A 16,309-nucleotide genomic window follows, 5' to 3' on the forward strand; every position below is an offset into this window, starting at 1 on the left:
CTTTGCAGATGGGGATAATGATGTACTTTATACATTTACTGTTAGTTAAGAAATGCTGTGTAGTTATTTAAGTATTTGTTGCAGTTCATTTTGACAGTATGTCTTATATCGCATGGTATAATGACTGAATGTTTTGGAAAGGACAGCTAGAGTACATACATATTGAGCACACGTTTCATTACCTGTTAATTCGAAGTTCACTACTTTTCAGCATAATATGCGTTTCTTCTTTCAGCTGAATAATCCATTTTGTATTTTGTCCAGGAGAAGCTAAATTAATATGGTACAAGCAGTTAGTCATTAAACCCGTTCTAGTACTTGCATTTTTTTACCCATTTGTGTGTGTCATTCATGAATGTGATCACATATACTCTACTTGTTCATAACCTTGCTACAGCTGACTCATGACGAATGACGTTATTAATCGTTATTTACAGCAATAAGTCAAAAGCAAATATTTTCATGCCCCAGCAATTAATTATCGATCCCAACGCAATGCATTGCTAGCACAAAAAATGTATGCTACTAGTTTAAGAGATATTTCTAGTACTAAATATAATGCAAATTTCTCAGATGTATTGAATCCATTATATCTATGTATTATTGGACCACAGACCTTGAGTAATAGTTATAGTGTGCTACATTTTAAATATGTCCTATGTCACTTGAATGATGAGTTCTGAGTAATACTGAATGATGTTTTCTAACCACAGACCTTGAGTAATAGTTAAAGTGTGTTACATTTTAAATATGTCCTATGTCACTTGAATGATGAGTTCTGAGTGATACTGAATGATGTTTTGTAATAATGCATAAATGCTATGCCAATAATTTCTGTAAATAATATTTTTGTTAAACTCTATAAATGCTATGCCAATAATTAACTCTCATTTTGAATGATGACCTCTGAATAATACTGAATAATGTTTTATAAAACTATATGAATACTTTGTAACTGGCCAATGAATGCCACTATTTCTTATATTTTAAATTTGTCTGATGTCACTTACATGCTATTATATATGAATACCAGTAGCTTGATGCTATACTCATTAGCTCCTGTTTTGAATGATAACTTCTGAACAATGTATAAAAATGTTTAGTAACTGGCCAATGAATGCCAATGATTACTATAACTAGATGAATTATGTAAATGATATGCCATTAATTAAATCTTGTTTTGAATGATGACTTCTGAATAATGCATAAAAATGGTTTGTAACTGGCCAATGAAAGCCAATGATTACTGCAACTAGATGAATTATGTAAATGCTATGCTATTAATTAACTCTTGCTTTGAATGATCACTTCTGAATAATGCATAAAAATGGTTTGTAACTGGCCAATGAGTGCCAATATTTACTGTAATTAGATGACTTATGAATAATGTTCTGTAATGCTCCATACATAGTACAGAAATGTTTAGTAACTAGGCAATGACCGCCAACAATTACTCAAATCGGTTGATAGACTAGTGTAATTCTGAATGCTGACTAGCATAAGACTTAATGTCCTTCCTGACTGCAATATCCGTTTGTCCTGTCCATCCTCATGATCATGGAGCACTATATTTGGATTTTGCACTAATTCTATGTTGGTGAAAGAGTGTGGATTCTACAAGAATGTGGTGTTGACACATCATGCTGTCCACCACCTTGAACGATGGAGATGTCATTATGGTCCTACTGTTTGGTGTACCTAATGTACTACCAAAATGATAACATTGAATATTAATACACCATATCAGTGTCTTGGCTACACTGATTAATACTTCAGGGAAGAGAACTTCAGATTGTCTCACTTGGTGTTGTGCTTCTGTAGAAAGATATGGACTTTCAGTGCAGCTACGTGCAACCTACTGTGCTACAACCATGATGCAATCCTTTCCTTTCCTTTCCTAGTTCTTGCAAAATGGTAAAAAAATATATACAGTGCATATGCACTTTATGTCATTTGTTAATGTTTTGTACTCATTGCATATCCTAGTTCTTGTAAAATGGTAAAAACATATACAGTGTGTATGCACTTTATGTCATTTGTTAATATGTTTTGTGCTCATTGCGTATAAATTTTGACATTTCATGATATGTTCTGTACTCAGTGCATGTGCACTCTATTTCATTTCATGTTCTGCACTTATATATATGTGTATACTCTGTGACTGTAAACTTAGTTAATTAAGTAGATTATAGAAAAATTTGTTGATCATGGCAAGTCCAATTGACTCACCATCGCTGGCGGGCAGATGTAATTTCGATGTATTGCTCATGCACTGCCTGCGATATGCAAGGTATAAGAGAATCTCTGACCAGAGAGCAGTGTTGACTGCAGTAGGAACTGTGTAGCTGTAGCAGTAAGTTGTTTCTAGTCTGCAGTCTGCTCTGGTCTGGTCTGGTGTATCGTGTTGGCTGGCCCGGTCGTGGTGCAGCGATGCCGGAGACTGAGTATTATTGTATATGGTAAAAAGCAGCCTCGCGCATATGTGGTAATGTTATCTCAAGTCCCATGTAAATGTTTTAAAAATCTCGTAATAATAATCTTCCTCATAAAAAGTAGCTTTTAACAACTATTCATTTCAATTTAAAGAATTTACTAATTTCTCCCATCCATGATCATCCCGATTGTTGCAAAAGAAAAAAAAATGACAGATCAATCGGCCAGCATTGCACAGGGCTGTGCCAGAAAAAATTATTGTAAGAGCAGATATATATGCGTTATCCGGCGACTTCATTGAGGTAAGAATTTTTCCTTTTTTTATTCAGAATGATCTTTCAGGGCCATGACGCAGCACTGCTGTCGTCCTAAATTTACCAGGTTAAATTCACAGTGAATTATTGAAAAGTCATAAGTGAGCGAAAATTTAATTGAGAGGTTAGTTGCATTGTATTATTACCAGGTTACTGAATTTATTTTTTTGTTGGGACGTTACACTGAATGTGAACGACATAATTATAATTTTTACTGTTGAGAGGTTTAGGAATTTTTCTGTTTTGAGCTTAGATAAAATGTGAATGAATTTTGTGGGAAGGTTAAATGTGAAACAATTTTGTAGGGAGGTTACAGTGTCTTCTAAAATAGGCAGATTGCTTAGGAAGAATAATATTAATGTCACCTTCCGTCCACCAGCAAAGAGCTGGGCCTTAGTCGGATCCGTTAAAGTCTTTACAATTGAGGAAGGGGTGTTTATAAAATTCCCTGTGAGTGTGGTTCTGCATGTATAGGTCAGAGGACAGGAACGGTCCAGGAACGCTGTGTGGAACACGAAAGACACACCCGTCTGCGGAAACCTTTAAAATCAGCAGTGGCAGAACACTGCATTTCCATGGGACATGCAATGGAATACAATTATACCAAAATTTTAGCACCGGTTTCCAGGTTGTGGGACCCTGTAATTACAGAATCCGTGATAATACGTCTTGCTCATAATTTAATGAATCGTGATGACGGCCTTCACCTGGATAAAAATTGGAATCCAATTATTAAAATTATGCGGTCGCAACGGAATCGACATGCTCAGCCGGTACTCATCGATTACATTGTTCTTACTTCACCACTGAGGGCAGCACACACTACTTGGCTGCCTCACGCATGGGACCTCCCAACTCATGCGCCGTAAGCCACGAGTATGATTACCATGTGCGGAATTCGCTATAAATACCATGACTGCATCACGTCTCTTCAGTACTTCCTCTACTCGCTTGAGGATCGCCGGACGTCTCTGGACCGAAAAATCGTGGCAGAATGTTGATGGGATCGTCTGCAAACCCGAAAATTACTGGAGGAAGAAATACGCCGGGAAAATTTTAGAAGTCAAGAACACCTATACTTTTTCGTACGAGCTCTGATTTCTCTTATTTCAACATGGTGATCGTTTCACCCTATGTACGTCGGTGTCAACAAAATATTTTCGCATTCGGAGGAGAAAGATGGTGATTGGAATTTCGTGAGATGATTCCTCCACCACGAAAAACGCTCTTGTTTTAACGATGTCCATCCCAAATCCTGTATCATTTCAGTGACACTCACTCGCCTATTCGCGATAATACAAAACGGGCTGTGCTTCTGTGAACTTTATCGATGTACTTCGTCAATCTTATATGGTAAGGATCCCACACAGCGCAGAAGTATTCTAAAAGGGGTCGGACAAGCGTAGCGAAGTCAGTCTCCTTTGTAGGTCTGTTACATTTTCTAAGTGTCCTGACAATAGAAGGCAGTCTTTGGTTAGCCTACCCCACAACATTTTCTATGTGTTCCTTCCAATTTAAGTTGTTCGTAATTGTAATTCCTAGCTGTTTAGTAGAATTCACAGCCTGTAGATTTGACTATCGTGTAACCGAGATCTAACGGATTCCTTTTAGCACCTCCCACTTTTCGTTATTTAGGATCAATTACCGATTTCCGCACCATACAGATGTCTTTCTCTAAATCGTTTTGCAATTGGTTTTGACCTCCTGATGACTTTACTAGTCGATAAACGACAGCGTCATCTGTAAACAACCTAAGACGACTGCTCAGTTTGTTCCCAAATCGTTTATGTAGATGAGTAACAGCAAGGACCTGTAACACTAACTTGGGGAACGCCAGAAATCACTTCTGTTTTACTCGATGACTTTCCGTCAGTTACTACGAACTGTTACCTCTCTGACAGGAAATCACGAATCCAGTCGCATAAGTGAGACGATATTCCATAGGCACGCAATTTCACTTCAAGCCGCTTGTGTGACACAGTGTCAAAAGCCTTCCGGAAATCCAGAATTTTGCAATCAACTTGAAATCCCTTGTCAATAGCACTCAACACCTCGAGCGAGTTAAAAGCTAGTTGTGTTTCACAAGAACGATATTTTCTAAATCCTTGTTGACTGTGTGTCAGTAGAGAGTTTTCTTCGAGATGAGCAGTACCTGCATTAGGGGTTAAAATTGACGCAACGCCAGGTCGACTAAACCAAGGAACATTTACAATAAACCGACCTGGACTATTCTTTGGACAATGCTCAGAAATCTGTGGAGCAAACCACAGATTCATACCAATTGTAATTGAAAGAACTTCAGTAAACTTATTATTAATTCATAATGTTTTAACACAATATATGTCCCAAAATCTTCCTACATATCGACTGTAATGTAATGGAGTACTGCTACTACCTTTCTTTGATATTGGTGCGACCTGCTCAGCTTTCCAGTCTTTGGGTGCCCCCAACGCTGTTACTGACTCCGCCTCACTCCGTACGTTCGCTCGGCCGATTCTGTCTCGTTCAGCTCGAGGTCGCATCATGAGCCGGAAGGGTACGATCTTTGGAGGAGAATCGATAGGACCAAAGCAGGCACCGCTCATCATGTGCGCTCAGCCATATGTGTCGGTTTCTATAATGTCATCCAGCCTGATAATGATAATGATGATTACAATTGCAATGTGCAAATGAGATAGTGTTTCAGTACTGCGCTGTGTGATTATAGTCGGTGAAGCATATCTATTGTGTTCTCCCTAGCATTCCGAAGCTTTTTAGTGTATTGCAACAAACATCCTCAAACAACACCTACATTCTTCGTAACATCTTCTTCATCCACGACTATGGACGTCGATGATTCGATTAATATTACTGAACATATGTGGTGCAAACACGGTTTAATGTATCGAGCAGTTGAAACGAAAATTTTAGACAGTCATTTCAAACTACGCTCTTCGTGCCGACTCGACAACAGTCAACTACAAACCTCCCACAGCACATCCAAGAGCTGATAATGAAGTCGATGAATGCGCAGTAAAATGTACTATCATGTGACTGTAACGTTGACAAATAGCGGCCCAGAACGCAAATGTCGCCTCAGTGCTGTCTCCGTGCGTTCTAGAAAGTGATGCTCAATAAATCCTCGATGCTCTCGGAACTTCATACCACAGCTTTTCATTTTTAATTAAAATTCCCGACAGTCTCCCAATCACCATCAACCACTTGGTTTAAACTATCGCTACGGGGAACGTCGCTGTATGATTAATTAGAAAAAGGAAATACCCTCAGACTAAAATTAAACGCTCTTCATTTTATTACACCATGATCGATGTCGAGGCGTCTGCAGTCTGAGGCAGTTCCCTTCTTACCCATCTACATATACATGGATATTCTGTAGTTTAGAAGTGCCTAGCAGACAGCTCATCGAACCACCTTCCTAATAATTTTCTATTTTCCACTCTCGAACAGCACGCAGAGAAACGAAGACCTTTATCTTTCCGTGCGAGCTCTGATTTCCCTTATGGTGATCGATAAGGACGCGTTCCGATGTTAAGCTTATTACTGTTTCCTTAGTTTCTGCGGCATTGTCAAAATAATAATAATTATAATTCTTATAATAATAATAATAATTATTATTATTTTAAGATTTGATTAACCCTATAATTGTCCTTGTTATATTTGTGTAACATCGGGAACCTATCAAATTATTTCCACAACAAATTAATATTTACGAGAGTTTCTGGTTTGCAGTTATGTAACAACGTTTGGAATACATTTAATTTCACTCCAGCAGAAGTTTATTGTGCCAGCTTGTTTGTGTTCTAACAATGGTAACAACAGTATCGCGACCCCACTAAGGAAAGGTTACATGGCGGTCAGACCTTTGATTGTCAACAATAGCCTCCTTCATTTTTTCTTGTGGCAAATGCAGTAAGTTGTCAGTTGTATATCAGAAGCGTTTCCGTTCACATTAAAATGGACAAGTGGTTGACAAATGAATTTTGAAGAGGAAACAGGGTTTAACAAAATCAGAAATTAGTGTTGTGTCAAAAAGTTAGTCAGCTTTCAGTGATATGTGTCAATAGGAAAGAGTGAACCGAGTTTAAAGAAAAGAGAGTACGATGATAATTACATTAGGTTTGGATTTTCATGTATAGGTGACAAGGACTGTCCGTGACCACAGTGCGTTGTTTCCGACGACACTCTTTCTAACAGTAATCTGAAACCTTCTCTACTTAAACGCCATTTAGAAATTAAACACGTAAACAAATCATTTGACGTTTTTACTCAGAAAGCTAACGAGTGGAAAAATGATTTAATTACTTTTGTATCCGCTACAAACGGTGACAACCAGAATGACTGAAGCGCCTTGCGCGTCGGTTACAGAATTGCTAAAACTGCAAAACATCATTCAACAGCTCCATATTTAGTGCAGCCATGTCTAAATGATGTAGTACAGTCATTCTTGAAGACTCTTTCACAAAAAAGTCAATATGGTACCACTGTCCGACAATACGATTAACGGTCAATTTAAGTAGGAAATGAAATTTTGGAAGATAGTTCGTGCCAGTCCTTCTTTTGCGATTCAACTCGACGAATCAACTGATGTTGCCAATTCAGCCATTTTGTTACTTTCCGTTCATTATATTGATGGGGAGTCTGTAGAAGAGGAGCTACTATACTGAAGACCATTAAAAGAGAGAACTACGAAAGAAGATATCTTTAAGTTAACCGACGAATACTTTCGTGTAAATTCGATGGGCTGGACTCGCTGTGTAGGCGTTTGTTCAGATGGTGCGAAATCTATGATATAGTGTTATGCTGGGATTTTTGCCAAAGTGGAATCGGTAGCACCCAACACTTGTTGCATACACTGTTGTATTCATAGATAGCCTCTTGTTTCTAAACGCATTCCCGATGGATGGAAATCTGTGCTGGACAATGTAGTGAAAATAATTTATTTTATTAAGACTCGTCCTACAAATTCTCCCATCTTTGCAGTGTTTTGTGAGTAAGTGGGAAGCATTTAAAAGTGTTTATTGTCTCATGCTGAAGTTAGGTGGCTATCACGAGATAGAGCTATTTCAGACTGTTGTTGTTGTTGTTGTTGTTGTGGTCTTCAGTCCTGAGACTGGTTTGATGCAGCTCTCTATTTCAGACTATATAAGCTTAAAGCAAAGCGTGTGGAAGATGAAATCCGGCTTCAAATTTTAGCTTATTTGTGAGACATTTTCTCAAAAACTAACACTTTTAATTATATCTCTGCAGGGGTCAGACATAAATGTTTATATTTTGTAAGACCATATCGAATCATTTGGTATGAAACTTAACTTTTGGGAAATGTATTTCAGTTGGAATCATTCAATAGGAATCAAATCGAGTGTTTCGATACCCTTCACGACTAACTGTATTTCTTTGGATGAAAACGTCGTAAACATGGATAAAGAACATTCGAAGAGACTTGGAAAATCGTTTAGAAAATGTTTCCCTGCTATGTACAATAATAACAATTAGATTCGCAATCCCAAATTAAGCGTAAATGAAAAAAGAACAGCTTCTTGAAATTTCCACTGATATTGACTTACTGGATTTTGGTTAACTTTAACGGAGATCCCAGAGTTAGCGAATAAAGCCATAACTGCTTCATTACCCTTTTCATCCGCATATTTATGCGAAAAGTCGTTTTCCGCGTATGCCTATTTCAAAAATAAATACAGATATAGACTTTGTGCTGAAAATGATTTCAGACTTTATTTAACTTCTGTGGTTCTCATTTCAGAGTTCTGTGGCATGGAAAGCAGGCGCAACCTTATCACTGCATTCCAAGAAAGAGGTGAGTAATTACAATGAAAACTTGTATTTATTACTGCAACTAGGTCTACACGATGTGTAACTTTTAAGCCGTAACTAGAGTAACTTTAGGTTACTGCTAAGAGTAAAGTTGTTTTAAGGTTATTAAACCTTTTTCTTGGAATTAATTTTATACATGTCTGTTTTATATGTATTTAAAAATCAGCGATTCACCTAACTCAGATCGTTGTAGAAGGGGTTCACGAGTCGTAAAAGGTCGGGAAACGCCGTCATAACCAATCAAATACTTCTGTTTTTCGTGGCTTCTCTCACAATAGTAAAGAAAAGAAGAAAGTAGCTATCTAAATGCGATGAAGTAGGCATTTATATGAAAGTTTATTTTTACCTTTCATGAAGAATATGATTTATATCCTTCTCTAGTCCCACCATCCACCATACCCGTCCCCCCCAAACCCAATACAAATTAAATTTGAGCAAATCACTGAAACTGAATAGCCCGTTGACAACAGCAAACCAGATTCCCTCCAACACACTTATATACAGTAGATAATGTTCCATTTCCATTGACTTTAAGCCGTCGGAAGATTTAACTCCGTCGCATGGAACAGCAGGCTTTAAATATGAAGATGGTATCTGTTTGTTCGGACATGTCAGAAAGAAACGATACCATCGGTGATCTTGCAGCTCTCGAAGAATGAAATTACAATGAAATCCAGACCATCAGCTGCTTACAGGCGTTTTAAATATCAACGGGGATAGTTGAAAATGTGTGCCCCGCCCGGACCCGAACCCGGGATCGCCTGGTTTCATGGCAGACGCTCTATCCGACTGAGACATCGTGGACACATAGAATAGTGCGAATGCAGGGACTTATCTCTGACACGCTCCCCAGGAGATCCACATTTCCAACTTACTGTCCATACACTACGTTTTTAGTGCCCCTTCCCAGTATACTCATTACCCGCGACAGTCAATCTACCGATTCTCGTACAAGTTCTAGCAATGTGAGTGCACCCTCACTGAAGAAGATGCTCTGGAAATTACAAGTGTATGCCAGAGGGTTCATCGAATCACCTTCACAATAACTCTCTGTTGTTCCAGTCCTGAGCAGCGCGCGGTAAAAACGCACACCTGATTGCCCTTATGTATGTCGGCGTCAACAAAATATTTTCACACTCGGAGGAGGAAGTTGGTGACTAAAATTTCATGAGAAGATCCCGCCGCAACGAGAAACACCTTTGTGTTAATGATCTTCACCCCTAATCCTGTATCATGTACGTGGCCCACTCTCCCCTGCTTCTCGATAATACAAAACGTGCTGCTCCTCTTTGAAGCCGGCCGCTGTGTCCTAGCGGTGCTAGACGCTTCAGTCCGGAACCGCTCAGTCTATTCTTAATTTATTTGCTACATATCTTCAATTGCTAAAGATACCATTTGAGAAGGTGTATTTTTCGTTTATTTTTGGGTGATTTGGAAGTTACGGTATTAAGTCTCGCTACGATAGCCCTGTGTTCAGTGATCCCTACATCTGTGTTGATGCTCGTTATTAGCTCAGGATTTTGTTGCCAAGTGCGTTTTCACAACCGTTTACTATTCGAATGGGCTCATGAACTAACTACCCGAAATAATTTTTAGAGAATGCAGTTAGAACAATTTAGGATAATGTTTTGATGCTTACCTCCCGATTTAAAGATATATTTTCGCCAACATATCGAGGATAGATTAAAATGACCACCAACTATAATTGTACGAATCGGGTACGAGTTTGAAATTAGAGTTGAGTTTTCTTTGAATCTTTTAGAAATTGTTTCACCTTAGTTGGGGGTCGGTAAAATGTTCCAATTATTGTTTTATTCCGGTTGCCAAGAATAACCTCTACCCATACTGACTCTCAAGAACTACACGCTTCACTTTCACTAAAAGAGAAACTAATTCTAACAGCGACATCCACGCGACCACCGACTGTGTTTAACCTATCCTAATTGAAAAGTCCTTTGCAAAAATTTCGGTTGAACTTATCTCCGGATTTAGCTAGCTTTCAGTGCCTATAACTATTTCAGCGTCAGTGCTTTCTATATGCGTTTGGAGCTCTGGCATTTTCCCAACACATCTACAGTTTACAACTGTTATACGGATGGTTCCTAGATCGATATTCTTCCCGTATTCGACCCGTACCCTTTGACACTGAAGCCCTTTTCGTGTTTCTCCCTCTAACCTATAAAAACGTCCAGTCCACGCCACACAGCCCCTGATAGACGTGTAGCTATCTCCTGTGGGTAATGGACTCCTGACATATTTAGCGGAACCCGAAATCCCACCACCCTATGGCGCAAGTCAAGTAACCTGCAGCCTACACAGTCGCAGAACCGTCTGACTCTCCACTCGCCTCTGTACCACAGGTCCGCAATCGGTTCTGTTGACTAAGCTGCCAATCGTGAGCTCTGTTTGCATCTCGCAAACAAGACTGGCAGTCTTCACCACTTCTGATAGCCACCCGAGACCAGAAGAATCTCTCCCAATCCAAAGCGACACATTTCATTGGTACCATCGTGAGTCACCAACTTCAGTTGGCTGCATCCTGTGCTCTTGATGACATCTGGAAGAACCCGTATCACATCTGGAATGACTCCACCCACATGGAACGCACGTTGGATTTCCTTGCCTCTTTGGCAGCCATGTTTCTAAGGTGCCCCATAATGCGCCTAACATTGGGGCTCCCATTTACCAATAATCCCACCCTCTCTGACTGCCCAGATCTTGCAGGCTGAGAGGTTTCCTCTGAAACAGGATAGGTGACTACATCTGGCTGAGCGACAGTGTCACCTGCAGAAAGCATCTGGAACATGTTCATCAGACTAACTGGGGATGCCTTATGTTCGACCCCTGGGAAGTCTTTCGCCATCTGTCACGCTCTGAAGCGGTCTCCCACACGACCACTGGGGAAGGATCAATCTCACTGGGAGAAGTAACTGGGATGGTCACTGGCGCTGACCAATTGGCAGTCTCAAAAGTCATGCTAGATGTATGTTGGATCCCCACAACCGGCCCCAAACAGTGATGCCCATCCACTGCAGCCTCAATCTCTGTACACGAAGCCATCATAGCCTGGAGCTGAGAAGGAAGTGTCACTAACTCGGCTCGCATTCACACGCATCAATCACAGTCCCTATACTACTTTTTTTTTGGTCATCAGTCTTCTGAATGGTTTGATGCAGTCCATCACGAATTTCTCACCCATACTAACCTCTTCATCTCAGAGTAGCACTTGCAACCTACATCCTCAGTTATTTGCTGGATATGTTCGAATCTCTGTCTTCCTCAACACGTTTTGCCCTCTACAGCTCCCTTTAGTACCATGGAAATCATTCCCTCATGTCTTAACAGATGTCCTATCATCCTGTCCGTTCATCTTACCAGAGTTTTTCACATTCCTTTCCTCTCTGATTCTGTGCAGGACTTCCTCATTCTGTACCTTATCAGTCCACTTAATTTTCGACATTCGTCTGTAGCACCACATCTCAGATGCTTCGATTCTCTTCTGTTCCGGTTTTTCCACACTCCATGTTCCACTACCATACAATGCTGTACTCCAGACGTATATTCTCAGAAATTTCTTCCTCAAATTAAGGCCGATATTTGGTATTAGTAGACTTCTCTTGGCCAGGAATACCCTTTTTGTCATTGCTTTTTATGTCCTTCTTGCTCCATCCGTCAATGGTTATTGTACTGCCTAGGTAGCAGAATTCCTTAACTTCATCTACTCCATGACTATCAATCCTGATGTTAAGTTTCTCGCTGTTATTATTTCTACTGCTTCACATTATTTCGTCTATCTTCGATTTACTTTCAATCCATACTCTGTACTCGTTAGACTGTTCATTCCGTTCAGCAGAGCATGTAATTCTTCTTCACTTCCACTCAGGATAGCAATGTCATCAGCAAATGGTATCAGTGATATCCTTTCACCTTAAAATTTTGCTTCCACTCCTCAACCATTCTTTTATTTCCATCATGGCTTCCACGAGGTACAGATTGAACAGTAGGGGCGAAAGGTTACATCCTTGTCTTACACCCTTCTTAATACGAGCCCTTCGTTCTTGGTCGTCCAGACTTATTATTCCCTCTTGGCTGTTGTACATATTTCATATGACCTGGCTCTCCCAATAGCTTACCCCTACTTTTCTTTGTTTTCCTAAAGCCAAACTGATCGTTATCTAGCGCATCCTCAATTTTCTTTTCCATTCTTCTGTATATTATTCTTGTAAGAAACTTGAATGCATGAGCAGTTAAGCTGATTGTCAGCTCTTACCGTCTTCGGAATTATGTGGAAGATGCTTTTCCAAAAGTCAGATAGTATGTCGCCAGACTCATACATTCTACACACCAAAGTGAATAGTCGTTCTGTTGCCACTTCCCCTAATGATTTTAGAAATTCTGATGGAATGTTATCTATCCCTTATGCCTTATTTGATCTTAAGTCCTCCAAAGCTCTTTTAAATAATAACTCTAATACTGGATCCCCTATCTCTCCTAAATCGATTCCTGTTTCTTCCTCTATCACATCAGACTAATCTTCCCCCTCATAGAGGCTTTTGATGTATTCTTTCCATCTATCCGCTCTCTCCTCTTCATTTAAAAATAGAATTCCCGTTGCACTCTTAATGTTATCACTCTTGCTTTTAATGTCACCGAAGGTGGTTTTGACTTTCCTGTATGCTGAGTCTGTCCTTTCGACAGACGTTTATTTTTCGACGTCTCCATATTTTTCCTGCAGCCATTTCGTCTTAGCTTCCCTGCACTTCCTATTTATTTCATTCTTCAGCGACTTGTATTTCTCTATTCCTGAGTTTCCAGGAACATTTCTGTACTTTCTCCTTTCATCGATCAATTGAAGTATTTCTTCTGTTACCCATGATTTCTTCGCGGTTACTTTCTTTGTACCTATGTTTTACTTGCCAACTTCTGTGATAGCTCTTTTTAGAGATGTCCATTCCTCTTCAACTGTACTGCCTACTGAGCTATTACTTATTACTCTATCTATAGCCTTAGAGAACTTCAACCGTATCTCATCATTCTTAGTACTTCCATATGTAACCTCCCCCTCACTTATCGACCTTAATGACAGTAAAAATTAAACCGCGTGTACCTAATGGAAATTTGGGAAAAGCAATCGTCACCGAAGTTAATCAGTCGGTAAAGAGGGAGGAAAGGGTTACATCTAAATGAAAGGAAAAATTCAAATGAAACTGGTGGAAATTAATTTTGAAAATGGGTAAAGTTAATAAAGAAAGTAAAGGTGTAGTCGTTACGTTAACAATTAACTGGCGTTAATTAGATATTTGAGATTTGGGGAAAAATACGGTCGCCAGTCCTATGGACAACTACTATAATAACTGAAAAAGAAAGGTTATTGCACATACAATTAGCACTAAAAGTGTGGCAACTGAAGGTTGATATGTGTTGTGTGAAAACTGAATGTTTGTCAGAAGTAATAAATTTCGCTACACTCTGACTTAATTTAGCAAAAGAATTAATAAAACCGGAAAATTGAAAGTTAATATAGTGAGTGAGCTTTATTTTTGAAGCACTACGAAATTCAGTAAAATAAGGTTAGTCTTGGGCTACCTCAACAATCATTTCAAAAGCTACTTGAAGGTACGCAATTTTGAAACAAGAGATTTAACTTTGAACTTAAATTAAATGATTCTGAACAATTAACAATAGTAAAATTTAGTATGTACCAAGCCGAGCTGCAGTCACAGGTAAGCTAAAATATGGCAACAAAACTCGTAATCTTAATTTGTGCTTGCTTAATCTAAATATTGTATCCAGCTATGAATACTTTAACTGAACTTTGAAATTAAAGCAGTGAAATGGAATGATATTACTTTAATGCTGGCGTTTGAATTTCAAGGACACTCTTGTTCATTTCGGAAAAGGAAGGGACCCTGCTTGGTAATGCACTTGGGACAAACAAAGGTTCATGCTAAGTTGCTGTAATTTTATGATGCAAATGGAACAATTTTAAAAGCTGAGGTCTGCCATACAGTTCTAAAACTTTACGTGCTTCCAGACTTCCTTGTTCGTTGATTGTAGGTTTGAAGTCATCGATCGAGGAGGTGGCGACAATCACTCATTGTCGGCCGTCGCTGTTGCAGAAGCTGGATGTTGGCGCGCCTTGTTTTCGACACGGTCACCAGGCGAAACGGGCTCTTGATGTGCGCCAGCTAATGTTTCCCGTCCGCGACACCGTGCCAGAAACTATCATAGCAAGTCGAGCGCAATTACATGCTGCGAAACCCCGAAAGCGGGGCAACTCGCGGGAGCGTCACGCAACACACCTGCTCCACCGCCCTACTCCATGCAGACTCTCCTCTGCCCGCGCTCCACGCGCAGAGTTCACACTACTAAAGATCCCAAACACATTGGTTCTCCAGACGACCTATCGATAGTATAGTTTTCCCTAGGCCAGATCCAGCATAAAATTACAAATTATACAGAGTGATTCAAAAAGAATACCACAACTTTAAAAATGTGTATTTAATGAAAGAAACATAATATAACCTTCTGTTGTACATCATTACAAAGAGTATTTAAAAAGGTTTTTTTCACTCAAAAACAAGTTCAGAGATGTCAATATGGCCCCCTCCAGACATACGAGAAATATCAACCCGATACTCCAACCCGTTCCACACTCTCTGTTGCATATCAGGCGTAACAGTTTGGATAGCTGCTGTTATTTCTCGTTTCAAATCATCAATGGTGGCTGGGAGAGGTGGCCGAACCACTATATCCTTAACATACACCCATAAGAAAAAATCACAGGGGGTAAGATCAGGGCTTCTTGGAGGCCAGTGATGAAGTGCTCTGTCACGGGCTGCCTGGCGGCCGATCCATCGCCTCGGGTAGTTGACGTTCAATTCAGACGATAAGGTTTCATAACTAACCTTTTTCGTAGGACTCTCCATACAGTTGATTGTGGAATTTGCAGCTCTCTGCTAGCTCTGCGAGTCGATTTTCCTGGGCTGCGAACAAATGCTTGCTGGATGCGTGCTACATTTTCATCACTCGTTCTCAGCCATCCAGAACTTTTCCCTTTGCACAAACACCCATTCTCTGTAAACTCACACTGGACTCGCATTCGGGAGGACGACGGTTCAATCCCGTCTCCAGCCATCCTGATTTAGGTTTTCCGTGATTTCCCTAAATCGTTTCAGGCAAATGCCGGGATGGTTCCTTTGAAAGGGCACGGCCGATATCCTTCCCCATCCTTCCCTAACCCGAGCTTGCGCTCCGTCTCTAATGACCTCGTTGTCGACGGGACGTTAAACAACACAAACCTCTGTAAACTGTTTATACCAACGTTTAATACACCACCTATCAGGAGGTTTAACACCATACTTCGTTCGAAATGCACGCTGAACAACTGTCGTCGATTCACTTCTGCCGTACTCAATAACACAAAAAGCTTTCTGTAGAGCGGTCGCCATCTTAGCGTCAACTGACGCTGACGCCTAGTCAGCAGCGCCTCAAGCGAACAAATGTACAACTAAATGAAACTTTATAGCTCCCTTAATTCGCCGACAGATAGTGCTTAGCTCTGCCTTTTGTCGTTGCAGAGTTTTAAATTCCTAAAGTTGTGGTATTCTTTTTGAATCACCCTGTATGTACAAAACAAACCAATTATACATCGACATAAATGCATATATATATATATATATATATATATATATATATATATATATATATATATATATCTTCAGGTAACAAAA

The sequence above is a fragment of the Schistocerca americana genome, chromosome 2, assembly GCF_021461395.2.
Source record: "Schistocerca americana isolate TAMUIC-IGC-003095 chromosome 2, iqSchAmer2.1, whole genome shotgun sequence".
NCBI lineage: Eukaryota > Metazoa > Arthropoda > Insecta > Orthoptera > Acrididae > Schistocerca > Schistocerca americana.